Consider the following 13,850-nt stretch of genomic DNA (forward strand, 5'->3'; position numbering starts at 1 on the left):
TATTGCTAGTTCTAGATCCTTGAGGAATTGCCACACTGTATTCCACAATGGTTGAACTAATTTACATGGGGGAAAAGATTCACTATTTAATAAATGGTGCTGGGAAAACTGGCTAGCCATATGCAGAAAATAGAAACTGGACCCCTTACTTACACCTTATACAAAAGATAATTTTAGTTAGAGAGAAAACTGTTTACCTATCCAAGTTAGTCCATTACTTTTTTAAACTAATGACAAGTATTTCCATTATCATAACTAGATACCAGTTCTGAGTGTGTCAGTTTCTGGGGGGGGGGGGAAGGATTTCTGTGCAGAACTTATTTCAATCTTTGAAAGATGTACTGTGGTTCATTATTTCCATCTTAATTAATGTCTCTTAGTATCTATTTCTTGTCACACAGTTCCTTTGGGCTGCCAGGCACATGAATTCTTTATTCTTGCTGACGATCTTACTATGTTTCCTAGGTAGAAGAAACTCATCCATTCTTTATTTAATGTTTTTGCCATTATCAACCTCTAATGTAAACAATATTCTTTATTGCCGAGAGTAAATGCAAAAAATAGAATACAGGGTGTTTTGTGGAAAGATAGGTCCCCTTTAATTGGCAAAGACAATGGATAATGCATTCATCTTCTAATATACAGGCAAGTCAAGGGCCCCAGACTTTAGAACTTTAGACACAGAAGAGGTTAAAAAGTAAAATAGGAAAGAGAATTTTGTTGAAATGCTGAACAAAAAATATTTCAAATATTACAAAGTTGCTGTAACATTTCTGTGACAGTTAATTTCTGGGAACTGGAGATACCTCTCCTAAACCTAATTGTGTATTTTTCTTTCTTTTCTGACTGAAGAGGTGATTAGACGTAGAGATAGAAATGACAGAGCAGGACTTACAGACATATTTTTTTTGATTTCACAAGAAGAACACATTGTGCAGTGAAAGGTGAAATATGCCACTTGTAAATGAAATTTACTTTATCACCTGTGACATAAAATAACTTATCATGGCTGGGAAGGACATGGTTCCACTAGAGTTCAAGTTGTATACATTGTTCTGCCCTGACAACATTCACCTTCTCAAGATCTCTAAAGCAGATACTCAATCTTCAGCAAATGTCTTATACACATTGTTTTCAAAGAAGATCCAGGTACAAGCTTAATTGGAGTGGCCTGCTGTGTCTTGAATACAGGGAATCCAGTGATTTATAATGACAAACAGAAATGCAGTTGCATCACAAGTGACTTACCTTGAGTGAAATTAAGGGGCGAAAACACACAGATGGAATAATAACATGGTAAACACGATAATAGATTCAGCTTGCTATTCTATTTAAATCACGTGTGCTCTGGAGTGACTGTGAGATGAGGAATTCATCTTTCCTTCTGTTGGTTTCAGTTCTCTCTCTGAAAGTGTGAACATCTCAGGCTGAGGGTGGCTCTAGTCCTTTAAGATACACCGTTTTTGTATCAGATAAATCCCAAATGCAAGCCAACTTGCTCATCTATTGTTTATTTGAAGAAAAAAAATCTGTCAGATCTAATGCAGGAGAAAAGATGGCAGTGTCAGACTTAATGAAAGATGTATATCTCTCACAGATGCTTTATGCAGCCATAAAAAAGGATGAGTTCATGTTCTTTGTAGGGACATGGATGCAGCTGGAAACCATCATTCTCAGCAAACTGTCGCAAGAACAGAAAATCAAGCACCGCATGTTCTCACTCACAGGTGGGAATTGAACAATGAGAACACTTGGACACAGGGCGGGGAACATCACACACCAGGGCCTGTCATGAAGTGGGGGGAGGGGGAAGGGATAGCATTAGGAGATATACCTAATGTAAATGACGAGTTAATGGGGGCAGCACACCAATGTGGCACATGTATACACATGTAACAAACCTGCACGTTGTGCACATGTACCCTAGAACTTAAAGTATATAAAAAAAGAAATTTGCCAAGGGTCCTTTTGGCCATGCATAATTTCCACCTTTCAAGTTAATTTTAGAGCCCATTTCTAGGTGACTCCCTGTACAAAAGTTTCACATCCTGCTACAGGTAGGTCCTGAGCAATTCTCAAGGTATCTTTAAAGGTCATAGAGTAGAAGCGCACTGTCACTGAAGAAACGATGTTGACCAGAAGGACTAATATCTTTTTAATACTCTGTTATTAATAACATCCCTTACAGTACACACCAGAACCACAATGTTTGTGAACTACTGTCAAAATAGAGATATGCCACTGCCTCTTTCTCCACATTAAATTCACGCCTAGTTTTTAAGCTTCAAAATTCCAGAAATTTCAAAAAGAAGACATTTATTTTAAGGTGGAATTTTAGAGAAATCAATAATGAGAAAATGTTCTGAAGAATGGCACTCATTTTTGTGACAATGACTTTAGACAATTCATTAATGGAATTCTGTGAAGAAATATATCGTGCTAATCTGGAATGTTATAACTAATATTTTGGCTTTAGTAATAGATCCTGTATGTCAAGATTCTTTTAAAATCTTTTAGAGTTATGGAGGCTGGTCTTTAAATTTTAAAATATTTATTATTCCTGTAAAATCCTGGGCAAGTCTAAGCCAAAAACAACCTAGTTACCTAGTTACAAAATTGTTATTTAAAAAAAGATTAAAAGGGAATGAAATGAATTATGAACAAGTGAGAGTTCAAGAAATTTAATTGATTCTATATGACGAATAAGAAATGTGTTAATTTCAGAAACTCCTGGATGTTATTTGAGAGCTGTAATATTTATTTATAAACCATCAGATGTCTTTGAGAGTCCTTGTTGGGGAGCAAAGGAAAAGACTAAGTGGCTTAGTTTTTCTATGAGTTTACTTTCAATATTTACATAAAATATTTCTTTTTGTATTTTTTCATTTATATGCATATGTTAACCTGTAAAGTAAAATGCCTCTACCTGAACTTATCTATACTATAATATTATGGTCTGTCTCATCAATGAGTGACATCAGCTAACCCCACACAAAGAGTATTTGTGAGTCTGACATTAATCGTATTTAACATCAGGAAATTATGGACAAATCCAAATTCAGCAGCATGAAGATATTCCTCTGCATAGGGACTGGATATTCTAACTAATGCAACTAATTCTCACCTATACAAAACTCCTGCTGCCCAAGTTATCAGCCCTTTTACAACTCTGGTGAATAAAACAAGCACAAGGAAAAAATAATTATTTTCCAGAGTAGCTATGAAATTATAATGGCTGTTATTGTGCTTCCTAAAAGAATACACTGGGTGATGAAATAATATATGCATCCAAGATTACTTCTTTTGGGAAGACAGCTTAGGAAGTCTTTTAATAGAAAATAAATAGCCCACTTTGGCAATGTTCTTTCTGATATTGAGTCATTATACAATTCAACTTTTAACTAAGAAAGCTTTGTTTGACAATCGTAAAACAAAGCTTTTATAACTAAGACATTTTGTTTTGCTTCATATTAGACCTTTGGGAATCTTTAAAGGGTCATATAAAGGTCCTTAGTCATCCTAGAAGACAAGACTATTTGCACTATCTTGAATAGTAAGAAACTCTTTAAATTAGCTTATTAATTTATACATTTGATTGCTACAAAACTACATTGTGATTTTAGTTTTAAATCCCATCCAAATTGGCTCCTCAACTCAATTTCACCATTTTCAGGGAAGAAAAACTCATGCCACATAGTTTTAATCTACAGTGGCTTTCCCTTTAGAAATCTACCAGAAAGAGCTGCCTGTGTTTCTGATATAGGGGTAACAGAAACTGTTTAGGTAGCAGCTCAGTGGTGTTTATGTTCCCAGGAACTGGTTAAAAATTGAATGTACTTTGTTACGGTATCCATATCTCCACAAAGATTCCCTCAAAAGTTACCCTGTTATCTACTTATTACCAGAAGGTAGATTACTTGGTTTTCCAATTAATCATAGTAAAAAATAACAATATCTTTGAAAAAAATTAAAAGTTACAAACCAGGAAAATCTTCCACACATTTAAGTTATTTAATTATTTGAGACTTCATAGTAGCTTAAAAATGACACTTTGTATCGGCTTCCGTGCAGCGATGCTTTGTTCCTTAATCAGTCTGTGCCTATTTGTTACTGCCTTTTAGCTGTTCTTTCAGAATGGGGAGAGTTATCAGCAGTCCTAACATCAGGACCAAAAAATAGCTACATTCCTTGGAGCTGGCAGGTGCGGGGTGTAAAGACTATGATGGGAGCTGGAATGATTAATGAGATTCCTGGGATTTTTGCTGTTTTAGAAGCGTCATGTTTTTTTCTGCTGCTTAGCTGATTCACCTGTTCCCCACTCCCTCCCCTCTCCCTCCCTCCCTCCTTTTTTCCTCCCTCCTTTCTTTCCCCTCCCCTTCCCTCCCCTCCCTTCCTCTTCCCTTCCCTTCCTTATTCTGACTCTCTTTCAGATCTTAGCCTATGTATTTCCTCCGACAAGCTTTCTCAGAATGCCCATTCAGAGTTAAATCATTTTATAATATCTGGTGCATAACTTAATAAACTTAATACTGTGTATCCCCAGTGTTTACTTGTTAATGTCCCTGACTGTGTCAGAAGTTTCTCAAATTTGTATTAATGCCCTGTTGTTACTGTAACATATTACCACAGATTTAGTGACTTTAAATCAAACATATTTATTTTCTTGGAGTTCTGGAGGTGAGAAGTCAGAAATGGGCCTCATTGGGCCAAAATCAAGGTATTGACAGAGCTTCATTCCTCCTGGAGACTCTAGAGAAGAATCCATTCCTGTGCATTTTCCAGCTAGAGAAGCTGCCTGTATGCCTTTCTCATACCTCTTTCTCCATTTTCAAAGCCAGTAGCATCATCTAATTTCTGATTCGTTGTGGTCCCTGCTTTTCTTTTCACATATCTTTCTCTGACTGTACTGCCTCCTGCTTTTCTTTATAAGGTCCTTTGTGATTATATTGGAGCCCCCTAGATAATCTCAAACAGTGTCCCCATTTCAAAGCCCTAATCACATCTGCAAAGTAACACATTCATAGAGTCCAGGGATTAGGATATGAACATCTTACTGACCCCCAAGTAACATGTTAGGTTTTTAAATTTTTTTGACAGAGTCTCACTCTGTCACCTAGGCTGGAGTGCAATGGTGTGATCTTGGCTCCTGCAACTTCCACCTGCCAGGTTCAAGCAATTCTCTTGCCTCAGCCTCCTGAGTAGCTGCCACTACAGGAACTTGCCACCATGCCCAGCTAATTTTTTGTATTTTTAGTGGAGACGGGGTTTCACCATGCTGGCCAGGCTGGTCTTGAACTCCTGATGTCATGATCCACCCACCTTGGCCTCCCAAAGTGCTGGGATTACAGGTGTGAGCCACCATGCCTGGCCAGCGTGTTAATTTTTGAATGAAATCTAAGGTCTAATCAAATGTGATATATTGAAGATGTTCAATGAACATTTAGTAAGTTAACAGATAAACAAGTTAATAGATACACAAGGCCTGTTAATACAGTGCCATTCAACTGACAAATATTATAAAAGTATCATCTAACATTTCACCCAATTAGTTACCTTTCCAAATTACAACATCTTCAGTACAATAAAGAGTTTCAGGGGCCAGTGGTGTCATTGGATGCAAAATTCTTTTAGGGGTGGTAACTCCACTTTGTGAAGAAGCTCAGATATCTCATAATGCAGTTGTCCTGTAGAAAATAAAATGTGAAATGTCATCATATTTGGTCTACACAACAGAAGAGCTCTATTTGAAAGAGAATGATGCCAAGAATCCTGGCATTCCTCTCATTCTTGCATCTGCCCTATTTTCTGTTTCACAGGCGTTTCTTCCCCATAGTTTTGTACCATGATTTTTAAATTACAAACTGCAAGACATTAAATAAAATTATGATTATAAAACATTCATATTTTCTACCTTCATGCTACTTTATTTAACTTTTCTTTTCAATAATTAAAACTGTGTATTTCATTTTCCAACATGCCTTTTTTGGAAACTAACCAGAAACTCCCTTTTATCTGAAAGCTCAGATTGTCCTTGAGGCTGAGTAATCACAAAACCAGAAAATCTCGTGAATTCTGCGGTGTAATATAGTACTTATTGGAGCTCAGAGTATTAACTGCAGCAGTTAATACTCTTTATGTGCTAGGTATTCTAAAAAACATTTATGACTAATTTTATTTGTTCATGAATGTATGTCTTTGTTTATTTCAGTCTTTAAGGGCAGAAGATGAAGTTATTCCACAGCTCACTCTTGTCACTTCCCTGTGCAAAGCTTGCTCTTTCTTTATTAATTGATTCACTTTTATTCTCACTCTTCATTCCCAGTTTCCTCCCCTGTGGCTTATCACTCTAATCTGTTTAATACATACTTTTGAGTTTTTATATATTCTCTTAAATTGTCATTACAGTTTACTATGTTTTTGTCCACAAACATAACTTACATAAAATACTGTATTTTTACTCTTCTCACTGAAACACTGGCTTTTTAAGTAGTTCTCCATGTTGCAGAGAGCACATCCAGTTTGCTTCTAACAGTCGGATAGTATAGTACTCTACAGTGTAAGTCCACTCTGTTTCCCTTATTTATTTCTTAGCCATGAACTCACATATTGCCTTTAACTATCTGTTCGTACAAACAACACAGTGATGCATACCGTTTATAATCTAGTGATTTTGGATTTTTTTTGCGAGGATTTCTTTTTGATACAAACTCTGGATTAATATTGCTAGGTCACCAATTTTGACTCCAGTAAATTCCCCCTGTGAGCTTTCCAGGATGCCTGCATCAGCCCACTCCAAACCAGCAGTGCATGAGCACCTGCATCAGCCCACTTCAAACCAGCAGTGCATGAGCACCTGCATCAGCCCACTTCAAACCAGCAGTGCATGAGCACCTGCATCAGCCCACTTCAAACCAGCAGTGCATGAGCATTCTTGCTTCATGTCCTCACCAACATATGACATTCTCATTTATGCTAATCCATAAGGTATAAAGTAGTATGTTATTGTCATGAGTTTCATTCCTCTCATTACCAGTGAATATAAGCCTTTCTTTATATTTTTGTGGATTACCCTTGAATATCCTTTACCCATTTTTCTATTGTGTTTATTGAGCTCCTTTTGTTGTTGTTGTTGATTCCTGGATATTTTTGTTCATCCTAGGTATTGGCCACTTCTTAATTTCAGATGCTACTACTGTCTCTTATTGTTCCATATTTATATCCTGTGCTTGGTGTTCCACAGTAGTCATTTCTTAATGGGACGTTGGTTACAACTTAAAAAAAAAAAAACTCAAAAGCTGGGCATGGTGGCACATACCTATCGTTCTAACTACTTGGGAGGTTGACGTGGGAGGATTGCTTGAACCCAGGAGTTTGAGGCTGCAGTGAGCTGTGATTGTGCCGTTGTACTCCAGCCTATATGGCAGAGGGAGACCCTATCTCTTAAAAAAAAGAAAGAAAAAGGAAACAGCTCAAATATCTACATTCACCAATATTATCAACTAATAGTTTATAATAACTCAAGGGAACAGATTACAAATAAATCATCCCATTTATTTTATAGGTATAATAAGTAAAAGCTTTTTAAAAAATTTTCCATGCCTGCATTCAATCAAATACTGTGTGTGGTGGCATTAGATTACATCATCTAAACCAAATTGAAACTAACTTTTCCAGAATTCTTTTTTCTTTGGGTTAGAGTTGATCATTGAAAAAATACTTCATGAAGTTTGGAGGGGGGAAATGAAAGAGCAGTCAATTTTACATTTTCAAGCTCTGTGCAGGGTGCCAGACTCGGCCACACATCACGTGGCTCTTCCTAGTCTGCGGACTCACCATGTTGACGTGGAGCAGCACCAGTGTCTGCAGGTCTTGCAGCTCATCACCTCCTTCAGCTCATCTGAGGGGCTTGATCTCTTGATGAATTTCCTTCTTCAGAGTCTATGTAATTAGTATATAGCAGTATGGTGAAAGATGGTAGCTTCACTGGAGGGTCACCTGCATTATCAAGGGTGAAGGAAATTTGAGATAGATATGAGTTCCATTTGCTCATTGCTTTGTTATACTCTTACATCTAGATTTCCTTCACAACAGCCAGCCTGACAACTTCAGACTTAACACTACAAACAGAGGCAATAATTTTGCATAGATTTCTCTACCAGTTTTTATAATTGCATAACAATGTAATCCCCATAGTAAATCTCTTATTCTAAATCACTCACAGTTTTTCTACTTGTATGACAACATTCTGGTTGATGCAGTATATGTACATTAGATGTGGAAATATATATTTATGAATATAAGTGCAGAAACTTATCACTGAATCATCCTTGGGGTATAACTCTAAGTAGGCAAAATATAAAGCATTGTTTATAGAGGCAGATCATTTAGTAGAAAATAAAATCAAGTATGTAATGACAATCCCAAGAGCGGGAACCTTTAACCTATTATTTGATTCATTATTTTGAATAATGGCCCATTTTGGAAATCTCATAGAAAGCTGTGGCTCCTTTTCCCCTTCTTCAACCCTCAAAAGTATAATGTTTTGCAGATTACTGTAGGATGTTCACAGATCTCCTAAAGCCCACAGATAGAATCTTAAATCATTTAGAGGTTTGTGAATTCCAGGGTAAAAACTCCTATCCTCTCCTAGTCTGAGGTATACATTTTGTTTCTTATCGGTTGGTCTGCACCTGGTTAGCTCATTTATTTAGAACCTGGTTCTAATGTAGATCAGATCATGTAATCAACCCATTATAGTGCAGCTGTCTTAGCCCTTTCAACTAACACAGGTTGAATGGCTTTTACATGCATGCTATGAGTCACAAGCAGGATCCAGTGAGAACATAAGGATGACCAATGAAAATTTATCTCTACTAGCTGTAATTAACTGAAATTTTTGCCAAAAGGGGGCTGGTGGTATTATTTTGTACTGAAAGTGACAAACTCTACATTTATGATCTGGACAATAGTTCCTTGTTTTTGAAGCCAGCAGTTGATGATAAAAAGTTAAACTGTCTAATGTTCTTTGACAGTTTTCTCCAATTTATGTTTCTGTATGACTGCCAGACTCTAGAAGTTCAGGAAGTTTCCATTCACCCCTGTAGAACACAAAGCAAACATGGCCAATAGTAAGGATTTGGTAATATTCAGCAACATTTGGCTAAGGTGGGTTGATATATAAACTATTGCTTTTCCAAGCCAAGAACAAATAGATACCAGACATTGATATGGAAGGAAGAACAGTTAATTCAAAAGCTTTCTGTAAGTTTCTCTTTGAAGTAAAAAATTCTCATTTATTTTTTAAAATGATGAGCAATCATTTCTGATGAAAAGGTGAATAAAATACATATTCCTTAAATAATTAATTGACAGAGACTACATAAAATAAGGCTATAAACTAACCTAACCATTCTACTTTGTAATTTCAAGTTACATCCAAGGAGATGAAGTAAGAAATGACACAAAGAATGATGGTAAATCCCTGTGAAATACTGAAGTCTCCTAAAGAAAAGTTAATAAAAACTGATTACATGGCCATAATACTTTTTCTAAGAATTTTATGATATCAATCTTCCCATTGGGGTACCAGGTAACCAGCAGTGGGTTTGGGAAACAGGAAAGAGATTGTCCTTAAAAGATGTGAGCTGATTTTTTCCTTTTCACTCTGTGGCTACCTTAGACACAACAAATGGTTACTTAACCCCACTATATTCTGGATTCTCTATGTGTCGTGTTACTTACCCTTTTCTCCTAAACTGAGAAAATCCAAACCACCTTCTTTTAAAATACTGAGGGACATGGGGAAAGGAGAATGAGAGGTGGTTTCTTATAAGTACAGAGTTTTTCATTGGGATGATGAAAAGGTTCTGGAGTTGGATCATGATGATTGCTGTACAACCTGCAAGCATACTAAAAGGATTGAATTGTGTGCTTTAAATGGATTAATTTTATAACGTGTTAATTATACCTTAACAAAAATACAAGATACTATAGTAAAAAAACACATAAAAATAAAATTCTTACCCTGTGAAACTGGAATCTAGGCCTTTCTCCTTTTCTCAGCATTTGTCTTCTCTGCTATTCTTCCTGTTCCATCCCTACCCTCCAGACATCATCAGTGAAACTTGTCTTAGTGCAACCAGCCACCCCACTTTGCCTGGGACTGTCCAATTTTAGCACTGAAAGTCCCACATCTCAGGAAATCTCTGTCATGGGCACATCTCGGTGGTTTGATTGGTCACCAGGCCTGTTGCTAAGACAATTTTTTTTTAAATGTGCAGGGCCTGCAAGTTTTGTATTGCTAAAGCATTTCCATTTCCTCTATTGCTAAGATACTGCTCCCTTTCCCCCTTTCCTCTTGGAAGGATCAGGCAGGACATCTGTGGGCACCCGGGCTCATGCTTCTTAGTTCAATAGTTTAACTGAAGCCATGACTCTTTATATCACAGCCTTGGTCTATAGTTCACTACAATATTAAAATATTTGAGTATGTTTATCTAACTGATTAAAAATAAAATTATTTACATTTCCTAAAAAGATAAGAAATGAGAAAAGTATTACTTGTTTCCTTAAAAAATAATTAAAACTATTCCTTTTTACAACCACTAAAACTCAGTGTTCCTGTTCTTTGTATTTGTCTGCTTTGGAAATAAATAATGAAAATTTCTCTTAACATCTTTCAGGTTGGAATGGATCCTCTCAAGGCCAAAACAGATATGGGTTATGAAAGCTGATTCACTTCTCAGTGTGAAGCTTCTCAGAGAGTATAGAGAATATGAGATAGGTAATAAAGGACTTACCCCCGGTGTTAGCATAATTCATTTGAGTTTTCATTTGTGCTGCAGGAATGCAGAGAGGATACAATTCCATACCATCACCTCTGATTTTGTCCTACATCTGGAAATATGTGAAGGCTTTCATATTTCTGAAGTCTTCAGACCTACTGTTACAGCTAATTGAGTCAATTCTTTTTTTTTTTTTTTGAGAAGGAATCCTCTGTTGCCCAGGCTGGAGTGCAGTGGCACGATCTTGGCTCATTGCAACTTCTGCCTCCCCGAATCGAGCTAATTATTAACCTTTATTATCACTACTTCTCTAACCTCAGCCTTGGTCAGTCCCATTTCAGAGGAAGAAAGGAGAGGGTGAGGCATCATCACTGTTCTTAACCTGTGGTATTAGGAGTGTCAACCGGGTGCTGGAAGCTTTACATTAATTATTGTATTAGAACCCTGTAAGCATGAAAAAATCATTATATCCATAGCACAAACAAAGTGAAGCTCAGAGTGATTAAAATAAGGTGTGTAAGGACACACAGATCTGATATGGTTGAATCAAAAATTAAAGCCAGAAACTTGTCCACAACTTCCATGCTTTTTCTAATAACTATTTTGTTACTACGCTATGTGGGCAATGAACCACCTGGTTGGGATTTTGGAAAAATATCTATCAATTTGATTATTAACATTGATTGTCTTTATTTAAATCCTTCCAGGCTGGGCATCGTGGTTTATGCTTGTAATTCCAGCATTTTGGGAGGCTGAGCAGGGAAGATTGTTTGAGCCCAGGAGTTCAGGACTAGCTGGGGCAATATAGTGAGACTACATTTCCAAAATAATAATAATAATAATAATAATAATAATAATAAGGCATGGCGGTATGGCTGAAATCCCAGCTAAGGTGAGCTGAGGTGAGAGGATTGCTTGAGCCTGGGAGGTGAAGGCTGCAGTGAGCCTTGATCGTACCACTGCACTCCAGCCTGAGCAACAGAGTGAGGCCCTCTCTCAAAAATAAAAGAAGAAGGAGAAGAAGAAGGAGAAGAAAGAAGAAAGAGAAGAAAGAAGAAGAAAGAAGAGAAGGAGAAGAAGAAAGGAGGAGGAGAAGAAGGAGAAGGAGAAGAAGAAAAGAATTCTTCCAGCAAAGTTTTTCTCTGTGCCTTATCTAAATAAGGCCCCAAACCTATTTACTTAAGCTCTCCCAAGGAGGTACGCAGCATGCAAAAAAGAGTAGACAGAGGGTATGGGTTTCTAAAAGATGAAAGGCCTTCTCTCAAGTTTGGCTCAACACCAGTCCTAGAAACCTCCCAACGACTTCCTTATTCTCTTCATTGTTTTATTTTCATCCAAAACATTTATCACTTTCTGACTTGTCACTTACTTTCCTTATTTGTTTATTGTCTCTTTCTTGATTCTCATATGTAAATTCGGCAAGAATAGGGATCTTGTCTGTTTGGTTTCCTGCTCTAGCTCCAGTGTCTAGGCACCTGGACACCAGTGAATATTTTTGAATGAGTAAATGAATGAATCTCTCAATGGGACGGAAAAGTGAAATATACTGGAGCTGCGTCTCATGGGAGGTTAGGGTAGAAAATCTCCACAGTAGAGCGTGTATTCAGAGGGACATACTATCTCTTACTAAATCCAATGGGTAGTTTCCCTTCAGCACTGAAACAGATGTGTTTATTTGGTTGAGCACAAGATGTAAGACTTGCCTTGCAGAAAAGTATGGTTGCCATATTATAATGAAAATGCTGATCCTTAAACACTGAAATCAATAATAGAGTTTCTCTAGGTGAAGGCATATAAATGTAAAGCTCCACTAGTGTTGTGAGGAGAAATACACCATTCTAATCCAGCTACACATCACTATCAGGTGTTAAGATTCCTCTGCTCCTTGCAGAGTAAAATAGAATGATGATCCTTGCTAGTCAAGCATAAAATCTGTACTATTTTAAAAACTAGATTTCCTTCCAGGGTACCACTTCATGTTCCACGGGAATGGCCTGTAGCTTGGAGTGAGGTCTGGGGGTTGATGGCAGTGCCATCTTGCATTTTTCAGAGCTGGAAGAAGGCAGTGGCATAGAATTTGTTTTGTAATTCCTTGCAGAATGACACTGCCCTAATCACTCTCAGTTCAGCTGACAGTCAAGATACATGCGAAAATTTTAAAGAAAGAAATAATGCCCTCTCAGATTTCTAAACACTTTTGGATTTCTTTTGTGGATTTGCTCTCCCACTTCCAGGTTGGTGATTCCTGCTCTCCTGGGCTATTTTCTCTGGAAGTCACCAGATATTCACAGTTCACCATCAATTTAGATTTTTGTGTATCACATCTGTTTGGCTTGGTGTCCAATAAAAATATTCCAAGAATTATTTGAAGCCTTATGCTCTGTGATTTTATCACATCACGATTTATTCAGGTGGATGATGGCTTTTGGCAAATAGAAGGACATTTTTATTTGTGAGTCATTCATGCACTTGCCATATGACTACAGAAAGACATTGAAAATTGATGTCTATTTTATTTCAGGGGAAAATGAACAAACCAAGGAAATAATTTTCCAAACTTTCAGGTACATTTAAAAGAAATGTCTTGAATCCTAAATATCCTCAATAGGTTTAAGTAAGGTCCACAGGGGCACCGACATACCTGAAGCATAAAGAGGGAAACGGGAGATGGTAGAGGGACGGGTGACCAACCATCCAGGTTTACCTGAGACTGAGGGTTTTCCCAGGAAGTGGGAAAGCTTTTTTTAGAACAAAAAGCTTAAAGAAAGTCCTAGGCAAACCAGAATGGTTGGTCACCCTAGAAAAGGATATGAGGAAAAAAGAATGTGGTGGACATTACTAGCGTGCCACTCACAAGCAATTCTATTACTTCGTCACTCATTGTGTCAGTGTTTTCCGAGCATTTACTATGCGCCAAGAACTATGCTAGGCACAGGGACTACAATGAGGACTAAGGCCTCATGGTGCACACAGTCCATAAAGTCCACTGGTTAATAGATTTGAGAGACTAGAACCTAAACAGCTTGTAGTAAAACTAATTTCCTCTGATTTACAGGTGAGAACTCT

General features: G+C 37.2%; 1 long non-coding RNA gene across 1 annotated transcript; it reads right to left on the minus strand.

The window, feature by feature from the left end:
• Window positions 1–4,645: 4,645 nt before the first annotated feature.
• LOC144333961 (uncharacterized) lies at window positions 4,646–11,206 on the minus strand. Its single transcript, XR_013403100.1, has 3 exons — window positions 10,800–11,206; window positions 7,834–7,995; window positions 4,646–5,684 (listed from the first exon to the last, which is right to left on the minus strand). It is a non-coding gene; the product is annotated as an uncharacterized LOC144333961 (long non-coding RNA).
• Window positions 11,207–13,850: the final 2,644 nt, after the last annotated feature.

This window comes from Macaca mulatta, chromosome 13 (genome assembly GCF_049350105.2).
Source record: "Macaca mulatta isolate MMU2019108-1 chromosome 13, T2T-MMU8v2.0, whole genome shotgun sequence".
In the NCBI taxonomy this organism is placed as follows: domain Eukaryota; kingdom Metazoa; phylum Chordata; class Mammalia; order Primates; family Cercopithecidae; genus Macaca; species Macaca mulatta.